The sequence below is a fragment of the Dromiciops gliroides genome, chromosome 6 (genome assembly GCF_019393635.1).
Source record: "Dromiciops gliroides isolate mDroGli1 chromosome 6, mDroGli1.pri, whole genome shotgun sequence".
NCBI classification, from domain to species: domain Eukaryota; kingdom Metazoa; phylum Chordata; class Mammalia; order Microbiotheria; family Microbiotheriidae; genus Dromiciops; species Dromiciops gliroides.
In genome coordinates this window covers 235959942-235985464 of record NC_057866.1, presented here as the reverse complement: position 1 = coordinate 235985464, position 25523 = coordinate 235959942, and the positions used below count along the sequence as shown (strand labels likewise).

At 37.1% G+C, this 25523-nt stretch overlaps 1 protein-coding gene and 1 pseudogene across 2 annotated transcripts in view; both read right to left on the bottom strand.

Moving 5' to 3' along the window:
• GRID2 (glutamate ionotropic receptor delta type subunit 2) overlaps positions 1-25523 on the bottom strand; it is a 1875262-nt gene that overhangs the window by 1374574 nt on the left and 475165 nt on the right. The window lies entirely within an intron of this gene.
• On the bottom strand, positions 2576-2961 carry LOC122731712 (annotated as a pseudogene).

The following is a 25523-nucleotide window of genomic DNA, read 5'->3' as shown; positions in this document are numbered from 1 at the left end:
AAAGCAAATTCAAATGAATTAAAAAAATAATAGAGGGCAATATGAAATATCTCATTGGTAAAAGAGCTGACCTGGAAAATAGATGCAGGAGTGATCATTTGAAAATCATTGGACTACCTGAAGATCATGATCAAAAAAAGAGCCTGGACATCATCTTCCAAGAAATTGTCAGGAAAAATTGTCTGGATATTCTAGAAGCAGAAGGTAAAGTAGAAATTGAAAGAATCCACTGATCACCTCCAGAAAGAGATCCCTAAAGGAAAATTTCTAGGAATATTATAACCAAGTTCCAGAGATCCCAGGTCAAGGAGGAAATGTTGCAAGTAGCTAGAAAAAAAAAAGGAATTCAAATACTTTGGAGTTACAGTAAGGATAACAGAAGATCAAGCCACTTCTACATTAAGGGACTAGAGGGCATGGAATATGACATTCTTGAGGGCAAAGAAACTGGGAATACAACCAAAAATCACCTACCCTGCAAAACTGATTATAATTTTTCAGGGGGAAAAAAATGGAACTTCAATGAAAAAGAGGACTTTCAGGCATTTGTGATGAAAAGACCTGAACTGAATACAAAATTGACTTTCAAATACAAGACGCTAGAGAAGCATAAAAAGGTAAACAGGGAAAAGAAATCATGAGGGACATTAAAAGGTTAAACTCTTTACATTTTTACATGGGAAGATAATACTTCTAACTCATAAGAACTTTCTCAGTATTAGGGCAACTGAAAGGAATAGAGGGCACAAGTATGAATTGAATATGAAGGGATGATATCTGTAAAGCATTTTTTTATGTTGTTGTTTATCACTGTTCTTTTGGGGGAAAGCAGCTGGATTTGGGCTCAGGGCCTCCTGGGTAAGAGGAAGGCAATGGAAGAAAGGGAAAAGGAGAGGGGGAAGAAGATAAAGTAGCTCACATAAAAGAAACAAGAAAAAGCTTATGGAGTAGAGGGGAAGATGAGGAAAGAGTGGGGGAGTGAATGAACCTTACTTTCATCAGAATTGGCTCAAAGAGGGAATAACATATACACTCAAATGGGTATAGTAATATATTTTGCCCTGAGGAAAAAGTGGGAGGGGGATGGGGAAAAGGAGGGGAGAGGCAAAGGAAGGAAGGCAGATTGCAGGAAGGGGCAGTAAAAAGCAAAACACTTTTGAGGAGGGATAGGGTAAAAGAAGATAGAAAATGGAGTAAATATCAAGGGATAGGAATAGGATGGAAGGTAATACAGATAGAAATAGTAACTGTGAAAGAAATGATGAGCAGGATGCTATCATAAGCACGCATGAACAAAGCAAACCATCAACGAGGAAGAACTGATGTTATTTAAATACAGATTGAAGTATAATTTTATTTTGGTAGTTCATCTCTCTAAAGTTATTTCATCTATTTTCTTTCACAACTTGACTAATGTGAAGATGTTTTGCGTAACTGCACATGTATGACTTATATTGAATTGCTTGATACATAGGGAGGGTTGGGGAAGGAGGGAGGAAGAAAATTTAGAACAAAAATTTTTAAAAATCAATGTGAAAATTTTTTTTTCTTTTTTTACATGTAACTTGGGGAAAATTCTAAATAAAAAATAAAAGAAAGAAAATCTCTGCTTGTTATAATGACTAAGGACCACATACTGTGTATGTATGTATGTGTGTGTGTGTACACACACACATACACACAAACACATGCAAACTTACTTACTTCTCTTTTCTAAGTCTTTTCTTTCTTAGGAGAAACCTAAAATAGGAGCAGATTACATAGCAAGGTTGGCCCCTGTAGTTAGATGGAACTAGCATAACTTCTTTTGGGTGAGAATCCCTATTTCTCTGGAATATCCACATCACCACTTTCTCAGGCCTCCAACTTCCAGGTGAAAAATCTGCTAGAAAAGCAGGGTATGTGTGTGTGTATGTGTGTGTGTATGTGTGTGTGTGTGTGTGTGTGTGTATAAACATACACATAAATGTACATATATATACATAAATATATATGTATATACACAGACATACATATATATATATACATACATACATACATACATACATACATACATACATACATACATACATATATATATAACTTGGACCCCTCTCTTGTATCCCCCATCTTTGGTGAGTGACATTTTACCTTATCTTCTTTTGTTGTTTTTTTTAATTTTCATGGTTTTATTGTATAATGAGGCATTGGAACATTTGAACAAATCAAGATCTGGGCTGCACACGCAGCTGCTGCTTTCTCCTTCGTTTCTTTGGGTTACTAGAGCAACTTGCCAGTATATTTATAAAAAAAAAAGACAACCTTTTGCATTACTTTGTCTTTCTAAGGCATGTGCTGGTACAACACAAACTTCTCCTGTCAGATGCTGCTAGTCTAACGTCCAATCATCATGCACAACATACTCAAACAGTAATGCCACTGCCACCACACCATGGTGGTGTCCACCCACCATGGCCTTGTGGGCTTGTGTATGATATTTGGAGTGTTCTGAGGGGCTGGGGGGGAGAGGAAGTGTGAATAATATCAGGAAGAGGAGGGACAAGGAAACAGCATGGGTGCCTTGGGAAGACGAAGTTCAGCCGAAGTTGTGCAGCGCTAGCCTGAACATGTCACTGGTGCACACCCAAGCATCATTGATGTTCTTTAATAGAAATATCTGGTGGAATCCCATGATGGGGGGTCTTCATCAGCCTTTAGCTGCCCCACCACCATGCTGAGTATACAGCTGTGAGGGGTGGGATGCTGGTCCTGAGCTGTGATACTGTGCTGGATTTTCTGAAACAGAAGGCTAGACAATTTCTCCACCATGGCTGCTTTGCCCTGGAATCTCTGCCCTTCCCATGTAAGGCAAGAGGCATCAATATATATTGCTCCTAATCGGGTTCTGTCATTATCAAATAACTGGTAGTAATGTTGCACAAAGCTGGATCCAACCTGCTCCCAAGTCGGCTTGTCTCCCATTCTGGATCCTCACCTAGCAGCAGAAACCTACAGGCTGGCACGATGGCAGCGGTGGCGGCGGTCGTGGCAACCGAGGGCGGTCCCGGACCGACTGTTTCCCCCTCCCACCCCCCACCCCCCCCCTTCTTTACCTTATCTTCTTGAGACTCCAAATCTGAGTTATGCATATACTCTACTTTTCTAGCTCCGCTTTGTGCATTTTATTCTTCCATTATCATATGAATTTCTTGAGAGAAAGGACTTTCTTGCTTCTTTGTATTTGTAACCCTAAGACCCAGGAGAGTGCCTTGGAAGCATGCATTCAATGCTTAACAAATGCTTTATTTGACTAAGTGATCAAACACACATACTTTCTATGTATTTTTTTTTGTATTTAATTATCTGTGCATAATTTTTTCAAGACAATAGGATATAAATTCCTTGAGGGAAGAGTTTGTCTCATTTTAAATTTTTTACATTGTCTAGCATACTACTTTGAGCTTGCAGTGGCAGGTTTGGACCTGTGTTCCCCTAGCACTGAACATCTGGAAATCTTCTGGAAAACAGTCTTAGAGCACAGCTCTCCCAATGGCTCCCAAGACCTGTTTCATCCACTGTTAAAGATCCTAGAGCATCTCAAGGATGTGTGGGAATTTTCATTCCCTTAGAGTCTACTCCCTTAGTAGTGGACCTCAATGGCATTATTTTATGACTTTCTCTAGAAATACTTAACAGTGTGAACATAAAAGTGGAGAAAGTTAAAGGTCATGCCTAAGTAAGGCTACACAACCAGTACATGTCAGAAGTGGAACTTAACCCCACATCTTCCAGACCCTGATTATAAAGTAGATCCTGAAGCCAGTTATCTATCCAATATATCATGTTGCCTGTCATAACATAAGAAATCCATAAATTCTTGTTGAAATGAGTTTATGTGAATCCTATACGATCTTGTTCGAGACTATAAAGTCCTGCCAAATTAATTTTGGAATGATGAAATAAAAAAAAATATTAGAGTTAGATGAGATTTAGGACATAGTGAAGGTCATCATCCCCATTTTTAAAAATATGAAGAAACAGTGTGAGAGAAATTAAAGAACTTGCCTTAGATCACACAGATGACTGACAGTAAGCAGAGACTGGACAAGAAGCTGGGGCTCCTGATTCCCAGGACAATGCTTCATCATTAAACAATGTTCCCTAAACTATAGTTTAAGAACACATCTTTTCCCTGCTCAGAATTCCTCAAAAGCTACCTATCACCTACTGAAAAAGACTCAAAGTGACAAAGGTGGCTTTAAAAAGTAGCAGTATATGAAATTGGTATATTGAAATTAACAATGAACAATGTCCACTTCTACCTCAAATGGACTAGTAAAGAAAACGCATGAATGATGAAGTTAAAATGTGTCCACCTCCCCCAAATATTTCTGTGTTCCACCATAAGTAGTATTATTATAAATCACTAAGATTATATATCCCCAATAGTGTCACTGCAAGCATTCCCAAGTGCTTTTTTAAAATTTTGCAACGTGGTTTCATCCACCAAAGGGAAGCAATATGCCTCCAAATGTTAGGTGCCTTTTAAGAACCTATTCAACCTAATGCAGTTTGGGAGGATAAAGATGGGAGTCAGGAAGCAGTCACCTGGAGACACAGCTTTCTCTTTTCAAAAAAAAAACTACACTATACATTTTAGTTAAATGAATGTTTCAAGGAGTAAATGACCTTGTCAGAACACTAAATGGTACAGGAAAGTCAAGAGAAGGAGCAATTTTCTTTTCATCAACCTCACTTGAAAGAACATTATTGCTATTTTATGAAATGGACTAAATGAAAAATAAATTAAAAAGGCATTTTACTGTTATTAAACATACTTTATAGTAAAGTACAGTATCATATTTAAATGGCAAATTGTTAGCTTAGATGTTCTTGGTAGAAAAATACATATTAAAAATCCCCTTCGTGGAACAGAAATAAAAAGGACTAATTTTCTTTAGAAGTACACATTAATAGGCTATTTTGTTCTTTTTAAGATATCTTTCTTGTTTTTGTTTGTTTGGATGCTAGCAACATTATGCTTCTTTTATGTTTAAGGAGGAAAAACTTACTGAAGCCAATAGATTTACTCAACCATTGGAAAAGCTTTTGGACATAAAGTGGGATGGATATAAAATGTTTAAAGGAAAAAAGTCATTTTCTGGTTCTACCTTTAAGTAATGTGACTCTAGGTCACTTTCAGTTTCCTTAAGCATCATTTTTACAGTGTAACACAGGTAAAGAGTTTGTCTGCACTTAATAATTATTGTCTGTGCTATCTCAGTAGTGAAAGTAATTCATACAAGCTTTACTGGAAGCCTAACTGAAAACAATGACAACAGCAACAAAGATTGTGTCAATCAACAAATGTTTATTAAGTGCCTTCTATGTACTGGCCACTCTGATAAGTAGTGGGAATAAATCAAAACAAAAACAAAAACAAACAAAAGCAAACTAGTCCCTGCCATCTGGGAGCTTATATTGTATTAGAGGCTGGTGGTTGTTGCTACTGTTACTGCTTCTGTTGTTTTTTGTCCTTCATTCTTTTTTTTTTTGTTTGTTTTTTTGTTTGTTTTGGTTTTTTTGGTAAGGCAATTGGGGTTAAGTGATTTGCCCAGGGTCACACAGCTAGTAAGTGTTAAGTGACTGAGGCCGGATTTGAACTCAGGTACTCCTGATTCCAGGGCCGGTGCTCTATCCACTGCGCCACCTAGCTGCCCCTGTCCTTCATTCTTGTAGAGGACCATGACATGGGGAGATGATGTCATGACTTGCAAGGACTTTCTCTTTTAGAGTCATCTGTGTCCAATAGCAAGATGATAGATAAATGGATACATAGATAGATAGATGGATGGATGGATGGATGATAGATAGATAGATAGATAGATAGATAGATAGATAGATAGATAGATAGATAGATAGATAGATAGATAGATCAGGACAACTGATCAGTGAGAGACCTTGGCCTTTTAAGCTAAGGCCTTGTACAGGTCTCAGTTTACCTGAGTCAATGCCCATTGAATGATTAAGGATAAGCATAAGTAAGGAGGCAAAGAATGGCCTCTTTTACCTAGTCAAAAAACAAACAAAAAAAATAGATAAGGGGTTTGGTGTGGGGGCACTCCAGGTTTCTGACTAACAAAATACAATTTCCATTTAGCCCCACCCTAAGCCATCAAGAGGCCTGAATGGCAAGAAGAGGCCTCAGCTAGGATGCATTTAAGGAGTGGTCCTTAGAAGACATCTTGCAGGTAAACCCCAAGAAACATGTCTGTCTGTCTGTCTCTGCCTGCCTGCCTGCCTACCTGCCTGCCTGTCTATCAAACTGTTTTTTGAAATTAATTCTATTGTTATACATTTTTTGATGGTGAGCATATTATTATTTTATTAATATTATACCAGTAAAGGACTGAACACATGTCTCCCTAACTTCTCATGGTCTCAGGTCATGTGGTAGAGAAAGTAGCGAGATAGCTTCAGTATGGCACTTAGCATGAGCAGGAGAAAAGCCCCAGAAGATCCACACTGTCCTAAAAGGGAGCAAAAGAGTCTCTAAAACCCAGAAGACTCTAATGGTGTTTTCTGAGGTTTTTGTGCTTTATTGATAAAGCAGGTTATTATACATTGATTAAAGCTAATTGGTTAGCATCATTGGTTGGCATGATCTGAAGATGGTCTACATTAAAATGAACTCTACAGATGACATCAGGGAAAAGAAAGTCAAAGACCCAAGCTCAAGTTGCTTAAGGCAAAGTCCATTATCTAGGTGTGGTTTGATCCTATTAGCCCTTCCCAGATCTAGGTAAATGAATCCATCTCCATTTCTTTTGTTCCATTGGTGTAAAGAATTCATTGTTATTTGAGGTTTTTATGCCTCTGCCACTGGCCTGGGACTTCGCAAACCACATGGCGCTCTACCCACTGGTTGTAGCCATTGCCAGGGTTCTGGCACCTCAAGTCATCACCACTCGAGGACGCCTACTTGGGCCTGGCAAAATTACAATGATTGGAAGCCTAGTGAGGGCAGTCATGTGACTGTCAGAGTGGCCATCCCATTGGCTGGGACTGTGTGCGGTGTTTCTAGGTTTGGGGGAGGAGAATTGGGCATTCTAGGTAGAAGCTGGAAAGCGACAGGCATTCTGCTGCGTATTTTCAGCTGATTCCTGGGCGGTGGTATTTTTCAGGTATTATAATTTCCCTTTCCCCATTGTATTTCCTTTCCCTTGATCCTACTGATCCTGTTTGTGTTTTTGTTTTGTTTTTTTAAGTTTGTTCTTGTTAAAATAAATCTTGTTCTGTTTTGAGGGAGGCTGCCAGTCTCCTTCCTTGCCCCAATATTGCGGTGAGCTGCTTAGCTAGCACTCCCCAATTAAAAATTGGTCCCCACAGTTTTTGGTGAGCCTGCCAGGAGTTGATTAACCTAGTGAATTTCTTTACATTCCCCCAGAAATGGACTTTAGTGAGTAGGGGGGAGAAAGGACTGAGAAACTGATCTCTGGGTTCTCTGAGAAATCCATTATTAATATTTATTTTCTCACCTCTCTCTCTGTCTCTCTCTCTCTGTATGCATATATGTAGGTATGTATAGCTATGTATACAAACATAAACACAGAATAGATAACTGGCTTTTTTAGGCTCATAGGCTTTATCATCAGATAGACAAGAAATGGTTATGGTGCTTGAGTTGACGCCAAGAGGCAGTTGTGAGGACCTAAGTATCTGACACTAATTTAGTGTGAGACCTGGAACAAGACACTTTAGCCACAAATAACTCTGTTTTACCTCTATCTGCCTCAGCTCCCTCATTTATAAAATATAAACCCTGTTAGCTAGGATTATTTAAAAGCCTATGACTCAATGAAATGAGCCACAGATAAAACATGCATATTATTGGTACAAGAACTTATTTTGAATGGTGTTTACCCTCATACTGATGTGGGCTAGAATTTGGGTCAAATTGTGAGTCATCCCAAAAGAATTACAAGACTTAGTAACTCAGTTTCCCAAGTTTTTTTGCAATACTGCAGGTGACCACAGGGAGAGAACCAGGATAGTGGAAAGATATCTCTCAAATAAGGAAAGGAAAGATATATTTATAGTATGGATAAATTGATTATCAGTCTCATTATAATAATCTCCACTTTAGGGATGTATAGGGGAGGACTTACCCTAATGTGGCATTCCTGGGGTCCTAAGCCAACCTTCGAGGTGGGTACCTTTGTCAGTGGAGATATGTTTTGGGGATTTACACGTCTTAAGGTAAATCTGGGGACAAATTTGGCCTTTTCTGCACATGCCTCTTTTTGATTCCTATGCTTAGTTTCAAAACATCTTCATTTATCATTTATTTCTAGTCTAACTTTCTATACCCTGTCAATGTATCATTGTTATAGTCTTAGGCCTTCATGGCCTAGCTGCCTCTGTTCCCGTTATAGGTACTGATTACTGTGGGTAAGAGAACCTAGCATCCTGACTTGTAAATTATCCATTAACAGGGGTCTGAATCCCTCTTACAGAGCATATCTGAATTAGAGCTTGGGTCTTAGATTTTTCTATTAACCCTTTTTTTGCCTCTTACATCCATACTCTTTTCAATCAGCCATTCTTACCTGAAATTTTAATTCATATTTCTTAATAACCATGAATTTAAATTCAGAGTTCTAATGAAGTGGAAAGGTAGACTTCCCTAATTAATTAGTATTTACCTCTTTGCTTTGCAAAAGGTATCTTCTAGGAACAGTAGGTATTTTACTTAAATAGGCATTTCTTAATTTTAGTACATTTACGTCTTTACTATGACATTTCTATTTAGCAAAAAAAAAAAAGAGAGAAGAAAAGAAAAAAAGAAAGAAAGAAAAGAAAGCTTAACTGAATCATCAGAACCCAAGAATTCAAACCCACAATATCTACCAAGACGAAAACCTGTTGTAAAAAAATGTAGGCCAGGACAGGAAATATCTATTATTTATTCTATGCTTGATACAAAACTATATTGACACTCCTGGTAAAGAATATTGACTTGTGTGTGTGTGTGTGTGTGTGTGTGTGTGTGTGTGTGTGTATGTATGGATTTTGATTTATAACCAAAGAAGACATGCACTGCTTGTAAGATAATATGAATTTTCACAAGTTCAAAATGTGATACAATTTTATTTTTATAATTAGTAATACCAATCAAGGTTTACCCTTGGATGTTGGTACCATGCTTAATTTTATTCATATTAAAGTGCCCTCTCTAAGGAGCCAATTTATTTCTCTAAAGCTTGGGTCTGATAAATATTTGAAATTTAGCCAGAATAACATTCTCCAGATAACTAAATGGGTTAGAATATTCAATGTTAAAAATCAATCATTTGTCTTTGAAGAGTTTTCATCAAGGTTAAATAGAAACTAAAAAAAAATATGATTAACCTTTACTCATAAGAATGTTATATATAAATATATGTTATCATACACATATGCATTTTCTTCATCTTTAAAAATTAACTACTGAACTGAAATACTGAAGTGCATATAGCATAAATTTAAGGAAAATGGTATAGCAGAAAGAACATAAAATATGAGTTAGGAGAGTTCTAATCTTGTCTATCATTAAATAGGTGATGTTAATTAAATTATTTAACTATATGGACCTCAATGTGTTTATCTCCAAAATAGGGTCATTATATAGATGATGCTTAAGGTATATTTAATCTAAAAATGTATATGGATTATCACTGGGAAAAAATAAAACTAGAAGTTTAAAAAATATGTAGCATCATAAAGAGAGAACATGGATTTCTTTTACCAATCTTAGATATTTCTAAAATTAACTTGATGGAGCAAAAATGAAATAACATCCCAGCTGAGGCTGGCTTTTGTTTACAGACAAAAAGTAATATGTAGAAGCCCAGAGAAATGTTACACCCTTCCAAAACTGTCTTACCTATTCAGGAGTTAGGTCTTAAGTTTTGTTGCTGCTTGTCTTCTGTTTCTCAAAGAGGACCATGACATCAGGGGTGATGTCATGACTTGGAGTGAAGTGGATTTAAGTGGAAGAGGACTGTGCTAGGCTACCAACCTTACTCTCTCCTCTAGAGCCATCTGGGTCCAGTGGCAAGAAAGATATCAAAATGACTGGAGATGGGACCAGATGTTTACAGCAATTTGAGTTAAGTGACTTGCCCAGGGTCACACAGATAGTAAGTGTCTGAGGTGAGATTTGAATGCAGGTCCTCCCAACTTCAGGGCCAGTGCTCTATCCATTGCACTACCTAACTTCCCCCTAAGCTCATAAAGAAGATAGGGATATATCACTAATTAAGAATTAGTTATTGGGTAGAGCCAAGATGGTGGAGGAAAAGCAACTTATCACCTGAGCTATCCCTGAAATCCCTCAAAATACCTTTAAATAATGCCAAAAAAGAATTCCTGGAGCAACAGATCCCACAAAAGGACAGGGTGAAATAATTTTCCAACCAAAGAAAACTTAGAAGGTCAGCAGGGAAGGTCTGTTGCACTGGGGTGAGAGTAGAGCACAGTCTATTGAAGGTTGGGCCCCAGCAAACCAGGAGCAGGCCTTGGGAGCCACTGAATCAGCACCTGCAGCAGCTGCTTTCACAGCTCTCAGCCCATAGAGAATAAAAGGGTCAAACAACTGGTTAGAAGGTGATTACAGGGTTCTGTTTGCTAGCATTGAGGCAGGACTCTATTGCCCATCAATTACGGTATGGCTGAACAAATTGTGGTATGTGTTTGTGATGGAATACAGGATGCTCTCAGAAAAAACCTGGAAAGAATTGGATGAGCTGATTCAAAGTGAAATGTACTATACACAAAGTAACCTTAGTTATTTTCAGCAATACAGTGATCCGAGACAACTCTGAAGGGAAAGAAATGATGGTATCTCAATACTGATTGAAACTTTTGTTTTTTACTTTTTAAAATTTTTCTTGAGGTTTTTTGTTTTCTTTCACAACATGACTAATATGGAAATATTTTGCATGACTGAACATGTATAACCTCTCTCAAATTGCTTGTCTTCTCAAAGGGAGCTGAAAAAAAAAAAGAATTTGGAACTCAAAGGTTTTAAAATGGATGTTAAAAATTGTTTTCACATGTAATTGGGGGACATTAAAATACTAAATAGAGAAAAAAAATAATTAGCTATTGATATATTAGTTTATTAATGTCTCTCAATTAAGTTACATAATTAGCTTAATTAAGTAACAATTAGACTTTTTCCTTTTAATGTGAGAATCAGAGCACCACCACCCTGCTGAGAAAGACATTGTGAGAACCAGGGCAGCTCCACCCTAAGAAGAAAGCATGAGGTGACCTTTCTGAGATTTCAAAAGTCGGATTGGTGTCTGGAAGTTATGTCTATCACCTGTAAGTCATGGCAATTGATGGACCAGCCAATTAACTTGGAGCTCGGTGTGTGGACTGCCCTCTTCTGGTTTGACAGGGGGTTCCGATGGAACTGAGAGCATTCTCTCTCTTAGATAGCTAGGTGAAGGCAGCTTTTCCTCTCGCTCTTTGCTAACCCCTAATATACTTTAATAAATGCTTAATGCCCAAAGACTAGTGCTAAAACTTCTAATTTAAGGAGACCACACATTAGATTTTTAGACATCACAGTTAGATTTTTTAAGCTTCACATTAAGCAGGGAAAGAGAACAAAAATTATATAGTGCCTACTATGTTTCAGATACTGTGCTAAATGCTTTTTACAAATAATATCATATTTGCTTCTCAGAACAATCCTGTGGGAGTTGAAATTATTATTCCTTTTTTATATTTTAAGACACTGTGGCAAACAGAGATTAAGTGACTTGCCCAGGGTCACACAGCTAGTAAGTATCTGAGGCCTACTTTGAACTCAGGTCTTCCTGACTCCAGAACCAGTACTCTATCCAGTGTGCCATGGGCTACTTCCAGCAAAAAAGAATAGTCTTTGTATGTCATTCCAAAATAAATGAAAGATCAAAATAAATATGGTGCAATGCACAGGATAAAGGAATTAATAGCATATACAAATTAAGTATTTTGTTAAAGCAAGCCTCTACGAACAAAAAGAATATTATTTAATAATATATTTTAGCATAAGAAGTACCATTAAGGAGAGACAGAAATCATATAATAGGCATAGGGATTACAGTATATTAATGAGGGGATTTCTGCTTTACATACCACTTTATTAGACTTTAAGGAAAATAATGTTATGATATAATGTTCCAGAAGGAAAACAGAAAGCATGAATCTAGATATCTGAACTATAAATCATTGATTGGTCTTCCCATCTGCCATTGTTTCATTCTTTCACTACATTTCTAATTTACCATTAGGATTTGATTATATTTATTATTTATTGAGATATAAACATATATACATACATATATACATATACATATACATATATATATACACACATAGTAGTAGTAGTAGTAGTAGTAGGCCTCTACCAGTCGCAGACGACCATGGATCAGTGCCTTGAAGAGCCACAGGCCACAGTGTGGCTGTGCAGTCCAATACGGGAGCCGCAGCTCCTGAGTGACTCAAAACTGGTAACTGCCGCATCCCGTGTTGTATCTATCCCATGAGGAGTAGCTGCAGTGTCCTCTCCAGGGCACTGGCCTGGGCGGATCAATATGGAAAACAAGCTGTTGCCCATGCAGCAGGTTTTCCCTCTCCATGACATTGGTGGATCCAAAGGAGAGGCAGAGCCAGTACAGTTTGGCACCAGTGCCGCCGCCGCAGGAGTTGCCAGAGGGATGTGATGTCCAACATCCAACTGCCTAAGGGACTCCAACTCCTGATTTTTCCTCGGGGTTAACTCCAGAAGCTTTTCCCATATATGGGTATAGCCACAAGGCAGCAGAGGTTTAAAATCAGGGTTCCTTTCCCTAGGCGGGTTGCCTGTCAAGGCTAACGAGCCCCACCTGCCCGAATATATACTAAATGAAATACAAACCCCTGAGCCTAGCATTCAAATAGCTCCACATTCTGGCTTCAAGTTACTGGGGCAACCTTAAAGAATAAAGGATCGGGGGCAGCTAGATGGCGCAGTGGTTAAAGCGCTGGCCCTGGATTCAGGAGTACCTGAGTTCAAATCCAGCCTCAGACACTTAACACTTACTAGCTGTGTGACCCTGGGCAAGTCACTTAACCCCCATTGCCCCGCAAAAAAAAAAAAAAAAAAAAAAGAATAAAGGATCACAGAATTGTAAAGGATCTCAGAGATCATTTATTTATGCCTATACATGAACAGGAATCCTTAATCTACCCTCTAATTGAACACCACCAGCAAAGTGGAGGCTGCTACCATTATATTTTCAGGAAGTGCTAATTGTATGGAAGATTTTCTTTATAAAGAGACTAAATCCATCTATTTACTTCTCTCATCTATTGCTATAACATGTTTCTTTTCTGGCTCTCTCTGCTTCAGCCAATTTAGGCTAGTTACTATCCCCAATGTTGTCTTGTTTTTGCCTTTCTCCATGCATTTGCATACAATATCACTAACTTTTGGAATGTGTTTTTTCCCACCCTTTAACTCTCTGCTTATGTATATACTTCTGCTTATGTATATCCTTCTGCTTCAAGGTCCAGCTCAGGTTTGTGTATGAACTCCTTGTTTATTAAATTATTTGGGGGGTAATTTGAGTTTTCTAAAATATTGCTGCTTATATATTAATAGCTATTTATATAATAATAGCTACTGCACCCGTTTTGGCAGTATTTATTATGAAAGTATTGACCAAGTGGCATTTAACACAAACTGAAAAACTCCAGTGCCATGCCTCTAAGAGAGAGAGCATATGGCTTACAAACAGGGTTCAGAAGCCCAACATTACCTATTCTGTCCTAAAGGAGAGTGCTCACTAATCAGTAACCTTCCTCATCCAAGAGTGTGATCCAAGATGGCAACCACCTGGAGCCTTATGTGGTCTTGGATTTTATCCTCTTTTGATAGAGGCAGGTCACCACACACTGATCAAAGCTAATTATTTAGCATCATTCCGTTCCATTGGTTGAAGTGACCTGAGGGTGGCCCATATTAAAATGAGCTATACAGATGACATCAGGGGGAACGGTGCAAAAAGATTCTCTCCCAAGGTGCTCAAGGCAAGGTATATTGTCTAGATCTGGTATAATCTCATCAGTTTACTGAACTAGACAAAAGAGTCCATTTCTTTTCCTTGGATCCACCCTGAACAGGATTAAAACTCCCTCCTAAGAATTGGCCTCTTGAAATGGGGTGGTGGGAGGGGTAGAGAGAAAAGACTAAAACTGATCTGGGTCTCCCCAAGACATTAGTAATAATTATTTTCTCACAATTGATTCTTTCATATCCCTTCTACTTTAGCTGCTCCCACCCCAAGCTAGAAATGATCCAGCTCTTGGAGGGAGCTCATGTGAGGATGTAAAAGAGAGAAAAATGCTTCATTCAGTTATCATTTGATGTTTTTTCATTGCCTAGTAATAACTGGTCCAAGTGTCATTTTATCTCTTTGAAAGGCCTGAAAACCAAAGCAGGCAAAAAATATCTCAGATTGGAAGGTGGGAGGTAGAATCTATAAAATCATGCTAGCAAGAGGGAAAGAAGCTAGACATCTATAGAAAGATCCAGACTTCCTCTGGAAGTTATAGAATTATGTTACCTTAACAGACATCTTTGCCATTCAAGTTAGGAAGACCTGAGTTCAAATCTTATCTCTGGCACATTTTGGAGTTATGACCCTGTACAATTTTCTTACCCACTAATGACTCCCAAATGCTTCTAAGAACATAAGTTTCAGAATAATTGTTGATCTGTGAGGACACAAGGGAGCTTTTCACTAGATGGTCCCTTTAAAAGTAAAATCACAAGACTGGATCCCCATTCCCCTGAAAGGAAAAAAAGAGTAAGGGAAGAAGGGGGCTTTCTAGATCATCCTTTTCAACCCCACACTATCATTAAAAAGTGAAGTCTAGAGACTGAGGTCCAAGATTGCACATCTTCTTTATGACAAAGCTGGTACAAAAGATTAAGTAACAGGTCAGTGTACTTTCCATCACAGTATTCTATCTCTCTGAATATAGCAAGGAATTATGGTTAGCTACAAAAATAGAATTTAACAGACAGGGTCAGACATGGTTATATAAAACAGGGCTTCTTAAAGTTTTTGTGCTCACGACCCCTTTTCACCAGAGAAATTTTTACGGGACCCTGAGTATACAGTATATAAAATAGATACGCATAATCTTTAACTGTTGCCGAATTTTTCATGATCCACAGTTTAAGAAGCTTTGATATAAAGCAGATTTCTATGTCTCATGAACTTAACATTCTTAAGTTTCTTGTTCTAAGTCTGTAATCCCATGAAGAAAATTTCTAAGGTTCTTATATCATCTCTTATATCCTGTAATGATACCAGTTACCATTTCAAACATAAAGATGCATTCCAATCAACCAGACTAAAAACATAAGAAATAAAGAGTATGTGAGGAGAATATGGAGGCAGTCAGAGTAGATTATTCTTTGTAAGAACTTGGTATTGAGAGGAAATAGAGAGAGAGGACAAAATCTTAAGGGAGTGTTAGATTAAATTTAGGGTTACTGTTTTTTGGGGGATTTTTTTGGCTGTTTAAGGATGATATAGACCATCTTAACATATTTTTAAGTAGTAGAGATTGAACACACACACACACACACACACAGACACAGATAGAGACAAAGATAAAGTACTGAGGGCAGAGATAAAAGGTATGAAACACAAGGCCAAGATACTAGTCTCCCATGTTCAAAAATAAGAGCAGAGGGTGAGAGGATCGGGAAGATGCAAAGGGCTCTGAGAGAAGGAGGAGAGTAGAAGTTCAGGATGATGGAAGAGACACAGTTATGGGTGATTTTGAGATCTATGCCATACTGAGGAATGACTGATTTAGAATGAGGTCATACATCATGGGAGATGGGAAGTGGGATGAACAGGATAGGCTAAGGTATTTAAAAGGATATCAATATGAATTCTAAAATTTCTACAAACCAGGTAGAGGACGACTTGGAAAGAAAACCTGTGAATTAGATAATGTATGTGACCAAGAAGACAATATGATGTAAATATATCCTAACAACAATAAGAGATGCCAACTCATCAAAGAATTTGAGAAAGCAGTCAAGTCAAATAATCTGAACTCACCAGGTAGAGTTAAGGAAAATGAGCTGCAAACTAGTGATGTACATTGTATAAGAAACAGGGCCTTAAAAGAAGTTCCAATAGGAGACAAAAACTTTGTATAGTAAATGTCTCAATGTGTTTTTGAACTGGCCTGGTAGACATTGTAGTTCCAGGAGAAAGGAATGATGACACCAATCAGGTACTAAGGGACCTTGTAGATGTGATCTTAAAGCCACATTCTCTATAACTCTTACATATGTCATAAATATGTATATTTATAAACATTAAGCAAAGAGCAAAGTAAGAAGAGAGAAAATAATTATTTGTAAGATAATGGAAATTAACCAGAAAACATGTACAGAGTAGTCCAAAAGGCATTTTTGATGAGAAATATGATGGCAATTCTATAACTGAAAGTTTTGGCTTAATCTTTTTTTCCCCTAAATTCCAATGGATAACAACATAACAAAGGGCAGCATACTTAAGAACTTGAAAATTAATTGGGCTTCAAACATCCATCTAATTGAAAATTCCATGAGTATAGAATATTTTAGTAGGTTTGGATAATAGATAAATCAAAGGCACCACAGACAGAATTTTAATTGCCTTCGATTTAGAGGCATTTGATATTTTGTTATAAAACCCAACAAGTTCTCTGTGCTACTTTTCTTGTTTGGTCATCACAAGGAAAGATGTGGTTTACTGCCTTTCATGTAATATGTTTGAACAAGTGAGAAGACAGTTTATCGTTCCTGCCAACTATGCCAAGCATAGAAAAGAACAGCTCAATCATTCAGTACTATAAAGAATATTGAGGGAGCTATCTCTAGTCTGTGCTCAGAGAAAGAAATATTGATATTGTAAGTGAGCTCAGCTATGGAACTTTGATGGTGGATAGTAGAAAATGATGAGAGATGCTGGCCATTGGCGTAGGACCAACATATTCAAAATTGATTTTTCTTTCCTCACAGGTAGAATATTGCCTATGATCTGTTCTTGGAGATGTCACCAATGATGGTCATATCAATTTGCTAAAGTGTATCTGAAAGGACAGAATTATAGTTATCCACAATGAATATATGCATATCTGTTTGATTTGCAGCTGAGGAACATTTTATTGGTGGCTCTGCAACTTTACCCCATGGATCATAAAATACAATATTTCTGCACGTTCACTGGCCCTGCCTAATACAATTTCCCAACACAGATTTGCCACCTTAGAACAGCTATTCTTCAGAAAGTCTTTTTAAGGAAATCGATTCTAAAAGTCCCATGTACACAAACATGTTCCTATAGAACATTGTTTTAATGAAAAAGAACTCAAATCAAAATGGACATTCATATGTAACCCCAGCCCCAAACCCTGGGACTCTCTCTTTATTGGTGGATGTTACCTGCATGAGGGGGTGTGGGGAAAAGTGGGAGAAAGGAGAGCTCTTTGATTTTCAAGTCTCTGAGTCTCTTCATATTTTGAGTGCTTCTGGCTTCCAGCTTCAAGAGAGAAAATGGAAAATACCAAACCCACTTAAAGCTACTGAAGGGACATTAAGACTTTGAGAGGAAGTGGGCATGAAATGAGTTAGAAATCTCCATCATGTCCCTACCCCCAGCATGCTTCCCTAGTGACTTCAGGGAACTTCTTGGGTGACATCTAGGACTCCCCCACCCCCTCACTCTCAATTGAACCAAGTTGTCTCACTGACATTAGGAGAGCTTCTTCAATCTGTATTGCCTGGTATATATTTACTTATGTTTGTCTTCTCTGGTTTCTATGTTGCTACTATTTGTATACATGGGTTTCTTTGCTATTTGCCATATATGTGTTCATTGTGGAACTGGGATTCAATGGGAAATAAGTCAATCTTTTTTGGGCTCCTGATTTCCCCAATAATGAAACAGCGATCAGAAGTTAGCTTGAACATGTAAATCACATGCCCATAACAAATAATATTTAAGGGAATATACAGATATAATTCTAGCTTGGTACTCCATCTCTCAGAAGAGCAGATCTTAGGAGCTGGAGCCTCTGGTGCCAACTTTCTGCTTCCCCTGCAGGCAGGAATTACACTCTCCATTGGAGAAAGGTAAGGAAAATAAAACCTAGAAATGTCTGTTCTAATTTCCCTTCAAGCCACTCAATGATAATTCTATGCTATATATAACCCTTTCTATACATATATAGGAGAATAGTTAAATGCACATTGTACTACATGATTATCAAGTGGATTATCACTATGCTATAGGGGGAAGGCTCTGAAGAATTCAGAAATGTGTGGGAAGATTTATGTGAATTCATTACAAAAGAATTAAATAGAATCTTGAAAACATTACACAGTGTCTACATTAATGTATAGGAAAAGAAGAAAAACAGATAGAAAGAAACAAAAAAGGAAGCAAGGAAGAAAGGAAGGAAAAGAAAAACCTGAATGTCATATAATTATAATAACTAAGCTTAATCCCAAAGATAAGACAAGAAACTATACTTTGCAGAATTGGAAGAGTATAAGTGTGGAATGTTACTTAAACTGTCAAGAATGTTTACTATGTTAGTTGGTTTTGCCTTTTTTCCATTAAAAAAAATTTTTTTAATACAAAAGATAGCTTTTTGGTAAAGGAGGAAGGGAGAGAAGGGAAAGAAAATAATCACTTATATAATACTTACTATGTGCCAGGCACTCTGCTAAACACTTTACAGATATTGTCTCATCTGATCCTCAGAACAACCCTGTAAATAGGTACTGTTATTATCCCCATTTTACAGATTAGAAATCTGAAGTAAACAGGGGCTAAGTGACTTGCTCAGGGTCATACAGCTAGTAAGTACCTGAGGATGAATTTGAACAGAGGATTTTCTGACTCCAGCCCTAGAAGCTATCCACTGTGCCACCTATCTGACTCTAACACATATAAAGTTGCTGCTTTGGTTAGCAAGAAAGTGAATCCACTAGGGAGGTGCCCTGTGACAACAAGGGCCCAGTTTCTATGATGAAATATGAATTTTAAGTGAGCCCTATTGTCCCAGTTTAATGATGTTTTTCCAGTTTTGTTCAGTATAATGTGAATAAGAATGAAGGCAGTGCACAGTGAGGGAATTCCAAAGCTTGGTCAATGGGAAGGGGAAAAGATAGAACGATGGAAGTCATGCTGATTGGGAAATCATCTAAAAACACCATAAGGAGAATATTTGGTGGGCTTGAGGTGAATCAGGAGAAGCCTCACATAGGTGAGAGTAGCAGCTTCACCACTTCTCCCAGGCATGGGAGTATGGATGTTAACTTCCTTCTATTGCTTCTACTCACATATTGCAAGGACAGTAGTCATTAACTACTTCTGTGATCATAATTGAGGCATTTCATCTGTCTGGCTTCTGTTAGTTTCTCTATAAAGTAAGAATCTACATGTGACTAGATAGCCTTTAAATTATATTCCCCCTCCATTGAGTCTGGGAGAGTCTTTTCTACATATTTGGGCTAAACAAAAATAAAGCTCGGACCCAAACTCAAGGAATGGTTTTAGAGACATAGGCATTACAAACAATGATTCCACAAACACTTCTGCCAAAGTGACAACAAAGGAGTGAAAACAAGTTCTCATATAAGGCAATTTTGATCATTGGAAGATTATATATAAACACAAAGGATAATGCAGCTTAGATCTAGAACTACAAAGAACATTAGAGCCCAGCTAGTCCAAGCTTGTCATTATACACATAAGGAAACAATCTCAGGGAGCATAAGTCACTTAGCTAAGGTCATGTCAGTAGTAACACTGTTGAATCTAGGCAGAGTTCCTTCCATTTAACCACATTGCAATAATGACATGAGATCACACTCTTTGCACAATAAAGACATGACATAATTGTATCTGCTCTTCACATCCTCCAGTCCAGTAAATGTTTATACTTGGAAATACCAGCTTCCAGGCAAAATATTTATGCATGGGCAAGTATGAAGGATAGAACCAAAATAAAACTATAGAATACTTTACTCTAGAATAAAAAGCTAAGCTTGCAAATAAAAGAACATCATTTCACAAGAATCTGAGACAGGAACTCCATGCTAAGATACAGCATGCCTGCCTGCCCCTTCCTTAATCAGACACTTGCCAATTGCACTGACTGCTGAGTACAATGATTTTGTGACATGAACAAGAACCTAACAAGATGAACTAAGACCCGCAGCCAGCTCCTGCGAGTTTGTCTACTTGATTACAAACTGAGTCCTAAAGGTGAATAAACATGATTTCAGCAATCTAGTCACAGCTGACACATTAGTACAAATCAGAAGAATGCATTATTGTTTCCAGGACAATAAGAGAGATCTTTATAATGAATCTCAATCAGCAGGCAAGCTGCAGACATAGAAAAGATCTCTTCAGGCTTAGCCTGACTCAGCATACAGTGGACTGAGTGACCTCAGGTGTCTTTTTAATTTTTTCACCTTTAACTTTCATTAATCATTCTTATTTATTAATATATTGACATCAGTTAAGTGATAAAGGAGAAAGTGAGGACAAAGTAATCAAGCATGGTTTCATTTTAAAAGAAAAAAAAGTAAAGCACTACATTGAACTCTTATTCAAACAGAATATTTGGAACAGAATCATAGTCAATTAATATTGCTTAAGTTCTCTATTAGCATTGATTTTCCTTGACACTGTGGAGTCTGACCTATTAGGTAGAAGAAAACAGCACCAAGATCTTCCACTATAACAGATTGCTTTGCATGAGATTCATTACAGATTGCATTTAATGAAGTGGAAAGGATAAGTAGAACATTTTTTTTTCTTTCTTATTTTGGTAATATCTACAGGGATCATTTGATAAGTAAAAAGGTTTTTAACTTCCTGTAGATTAGTACATTTAGTAAAAAAAAAAAGCAATGGTTAGTTTTCTAATTCAACTACCTATTCTATAGATATCTACATATATAATATATATGTAGATATATAACTATACATACATTCTATTTTTATAAACCCATTTATTTTTTAAAGATTATGTTTAACTGCTTATTTAATAAATACTATTTTGAAAAATGAATTAACCACTTTGCTTTAAAAGATCAATTCATCAAATGCCCAACAACAAATGAACAGGCACTATTTTGCTAGAAAATTTGAAAAAGCTTAACCTGAAACTATTTTTTTCATCTTTGCTGTATAGCCAAGACTAAGATTAGGATTTTAAGGGAGTTTACTTATGAGAATTTATTTTCCATGAAATTACATGCTTTTAAGGCTTAGGAATCATTAATGATGAGACAAGATGGTAAGTTTTAAAAATCATGATTTTAAAACCTATAGTAATGTATATTTTTCTAAATATCCATATGAAAACAGTTACATTTAAATTAATAGATGTCTAGATATTATATACTCATGGCATATAAATTTGGGCTTCTCCTATTACTTTTGAGCTACCACAATTCTGCTTTGCTCATAGAGCACATCACTTTCCTTGATGTGGGCATGCCATGCTGTACAGTCCTTTTCTAGTGTTTTCCATGTCTTGTAATCGATTTCAAGTTCTTCAGAGAGACCTTGAAAGCGTCCTTGTATAGTTTCTTCTGACCTCATGTAAGCACTTGCCTTATGTGAGTACTCCATAAAATAAGTCTTTTAGGTAATCTTACATTCGCCAATTGACTAATGTGAACAGCCCTTGAAGTTTGTGCTTTCTGGGTTAGAGTTTGAACACTTGGCAGTTTACCTTGTGAAAGGACCTCAGTTCAGGCACCTTATCTTGCCAGGTAATCTCCAAATCTTCCTAAGACAAAAGCAGTTCAGTTTCCTGGCACGGCACTTTTATGGGCATACAATAATGAGGTCAGAACAATGGCTCTGTAGACATTCATTTTGGTAAACAATCTAATACTTCTTTCCTGCACTTTCAGAGCCATTCAAACACTGAACTAACTCTGGCAACACATGTATCAACCTCACCATTTGTTTGTACATCCGTGGAAAGTATACTGCAAAGGTAAGTGAATTATCCACAACATTCAATATTTCTCCATTTCGTGTAATCAGTGGTTACCTATATGGATGGTGTGGTGCTGGCTGGTGGAGAACCTGTATTTTCTTGGTGTTAATTGTAAGGTCAAAATTGGGATAAGCAGCAGATAATCGATCCATATTTTGTTGCATCTCAGCCTCAGACACTGCATTGAGTACACAATCATCTATAAACCAAAATTTATGCACCAACTCTCCTTTCCATTTTAGTCAGCTTGTAGCCTTCTCAAGTTAATTAATTTACCATCAGTGTGGTAGCTGACCTTGATGCTATTTTTGTCCTTGGTGAAGGCATCTGACAATATTGCTGAAAACATCATGCTAAAAAGCATGGCAGCAAGCACGCAGTCCTGCTTTACTCCATTGGTGATGGAGAAAGCCTAAGAGCATCACCCATTATCAAGAGCCCAGGAAAGCATGCCATCGTGAAACTAATGTAAAATACTAATGAACTTCTCTAGGCAACCAAATTTTTACATAATTTTCCACAAGCCCTCAAGACTGACAGAATCAAAGGCCTTGGTCAGATCGACAGACCTCTGTTCAGACCTCTGCTCCTGTTATATCATTTCTCCTGGAGCTGACAGGCAGCAAACACCATACTGACCATGCCTCTCTCCTTTCTGAAGCAACACAGGCTCTTAGGCAGATAACTGTCTTCCAGGTGAAGTATCAGTCTTTCAAGGATGACTCTGATAAGAATTTGATCAGCAATCACTAAGAAAGGGATCATCACCTATGATTGTCACAGGACAATCTATTTCATTTACATTGATAGAGATGGACAATAAAAGCATCCTTGAATTCCTGGGGAATAACCTCCTCCTGCCATATAAACCAGAAGATTTCAGTCAGCTTTTGTATAAACATTGAACCCCCTGCCTTATAAATCTCAGCAGGAATAGAATCAACATCAAGTGCTTTGCCACATGAGAGGAACCAAATGACATTCAAAATCTCTTCTGTTTGAAGTTTGGCTAGAGATGGTTTGACATTAACCTTAGGTAAATAGTCTATTGCTTGAATATTTAAGTGAAGCAGACATGTGGGAAGTCATTGGCTTCACTCTTCCAGAGTCATCAACCCAGTGGCAAGACATAAGTCATCTTTGACTGTTGATGGCTAAGGATTCAGTGCATGACCTTGACATCTTTGATGTCTAACCAAGCTCTAAATGCTCCACAGCACCTGCTTTTGCCATTTTAATGGCCATTGGAACAATTATTTCTCATCCACCCCATAATTCACTGAAGGGTTTGGACTCCTAGGTTACCCTCAATCTGGTTTAGCTCATCTGCCAAAAAACATTTTTCCTGGATATGGCCACTGTGCATGCTTTAGCTTCTTGGAACCACAGGTGAGAGTTGGGTGAATCAGGTAGATACCAAAGGTTGAAGGCAGCCCAGAAAAGGGCTCAGCAGTCCTCACACCAAAAGTACTAGTCTTCTCTGAACACACCCTATACTCCATACACACACATGTATGTGAATATATATATATATGTATATGTGGAAGTTATCTATCTATCTCTATATAGTGTATGTAAATACAAAAATACATTTAAATGTATATATGTGTATATCTACATCTATACATATTTATATGTACACACATATATGTATATAAACTTTTTCCCTAAAAGAATTACATGAGGCTTATTTGTTTTGAAAATAACATTATAATTCATCATATTTTTACATCATCCAGCTAATAAATTAACAAATTCTTATTAATATATATTCACTAGATAATAAATATTCAACCAGTTTTGAGATTCCATTTACTCATAGCATAACAATATATCTTGCTTAATTTTTCTACCAGTTATGACAAAATTAAAGAAAATTGACCCCAATATCAAGTTAGTAAATTATAGTCATATGTATGTATGTATATATGTATGTATATATACATCAACTGAATAAGTTAAGCAGATAACTCAAAGGGCAAGAAAGCATATATTTTTGCATATATTACTGAGAGAGAGCTATGATTAGAAAGAAAAGGACTTACAATCTGATTTAGATCACTATTGATCTAAATTGATCACCACTCTTGTTGGAATTGTGAAAAGAGCTCACCATTTTAGCAATACCACTGCTGGGTTTATATCCCAAAGACATCTCCCAAAAGTGGTATTGCTGTATCAAAAGGTATGGATAGTTCTATAATCCTTTGAGCATAGTTCCAAATTGCTTTCCAAAATGGTGAGCTCTTTTCACAATTCCAACAAGAGTGGAGATCAATTTAGATCAATATCTGATTTCTTACTGCCTCAGGGAGGGGAGAGGGGAAGAAGGGAAGGAGGGATAAAAATAAGAACCCCAAACTATAATTAAAAATGTTTATTACTTTAAAAAAATTTTTAAATATTTGACTTTTTTATCCATGTGTAACATACTTACATATATGCCATACTGTAACAATCAACACATTTGTGATGTTGATGGAAGAGGAGATTTTTTTCATCTACTTTCGAGTGTGTAACTACTCCATTAAAAAGTATTTTCTTGGGGGCAGCTAGGTGGAGCATTGGATAGAGCACCAGCCTTGGATTCAGGAGGACCTGAGTTCAAATCTGGTTTCAGACCCTTGACACTTAGCTGTGTGACCCTGGGTAAGTCACTTAACCCCAATTACCTTACCAAAAAAAAAAGTATTTTCTTTTTCCAGAGCCTATTTTGATTTCTTGGTATTTATTAGTGTGCTGGTATTCATGTGTGAAAAATGAGACTACTGACAAATACTTTGGTCATTTTTCAATGGTGATTTGACAAATCCCTCACCACTTTATTGGTGTATGTTTTACATTTCAGGCACATAAGGAGCTACTTAACTCCTGCTAGATACTTTGCCTACACTTAGGGGGAGCTGGCAGAATGAAGTGTGAATAGGAGTAGCTTGAGCGATCAGCCAAGCTTCTTCAACTGCATAGTAGATGAAAAATCCACATTTTCCTACTCACTTAACAATGTTTTTATTAAATCAACTAAACCTTACAGCATAAAAAGGGAGATTTATAGAATATGCTTTTAAAAATTCCTCTTTCATTAAATACTTTACTTATTAAACTCTTTAATTGTTCTCTGACTTTCTTCAACAACATGAATGGATTATTGGAAAGGTGAAGCAACTAATTTATTTATTTGACTTCATTTCACTCTAGATTCTTATTTTCAATCAAACTCATTTTCCCTTCCTTGATCTATGCCCTTGTTGTTTCCCATCAGCTTGTCCTCACTATAAGCTAGACTTGTTATCTAGTGGTACAGATATTCTACTGTTTAAGAGACTAGAGACAAAGAATGGCTATATCCTAGTATCAATGAGGTCTACTGGTCTCTCTATATACTGCTGCCTTCTCCCAAGACTCTCATCCATATTTCAACA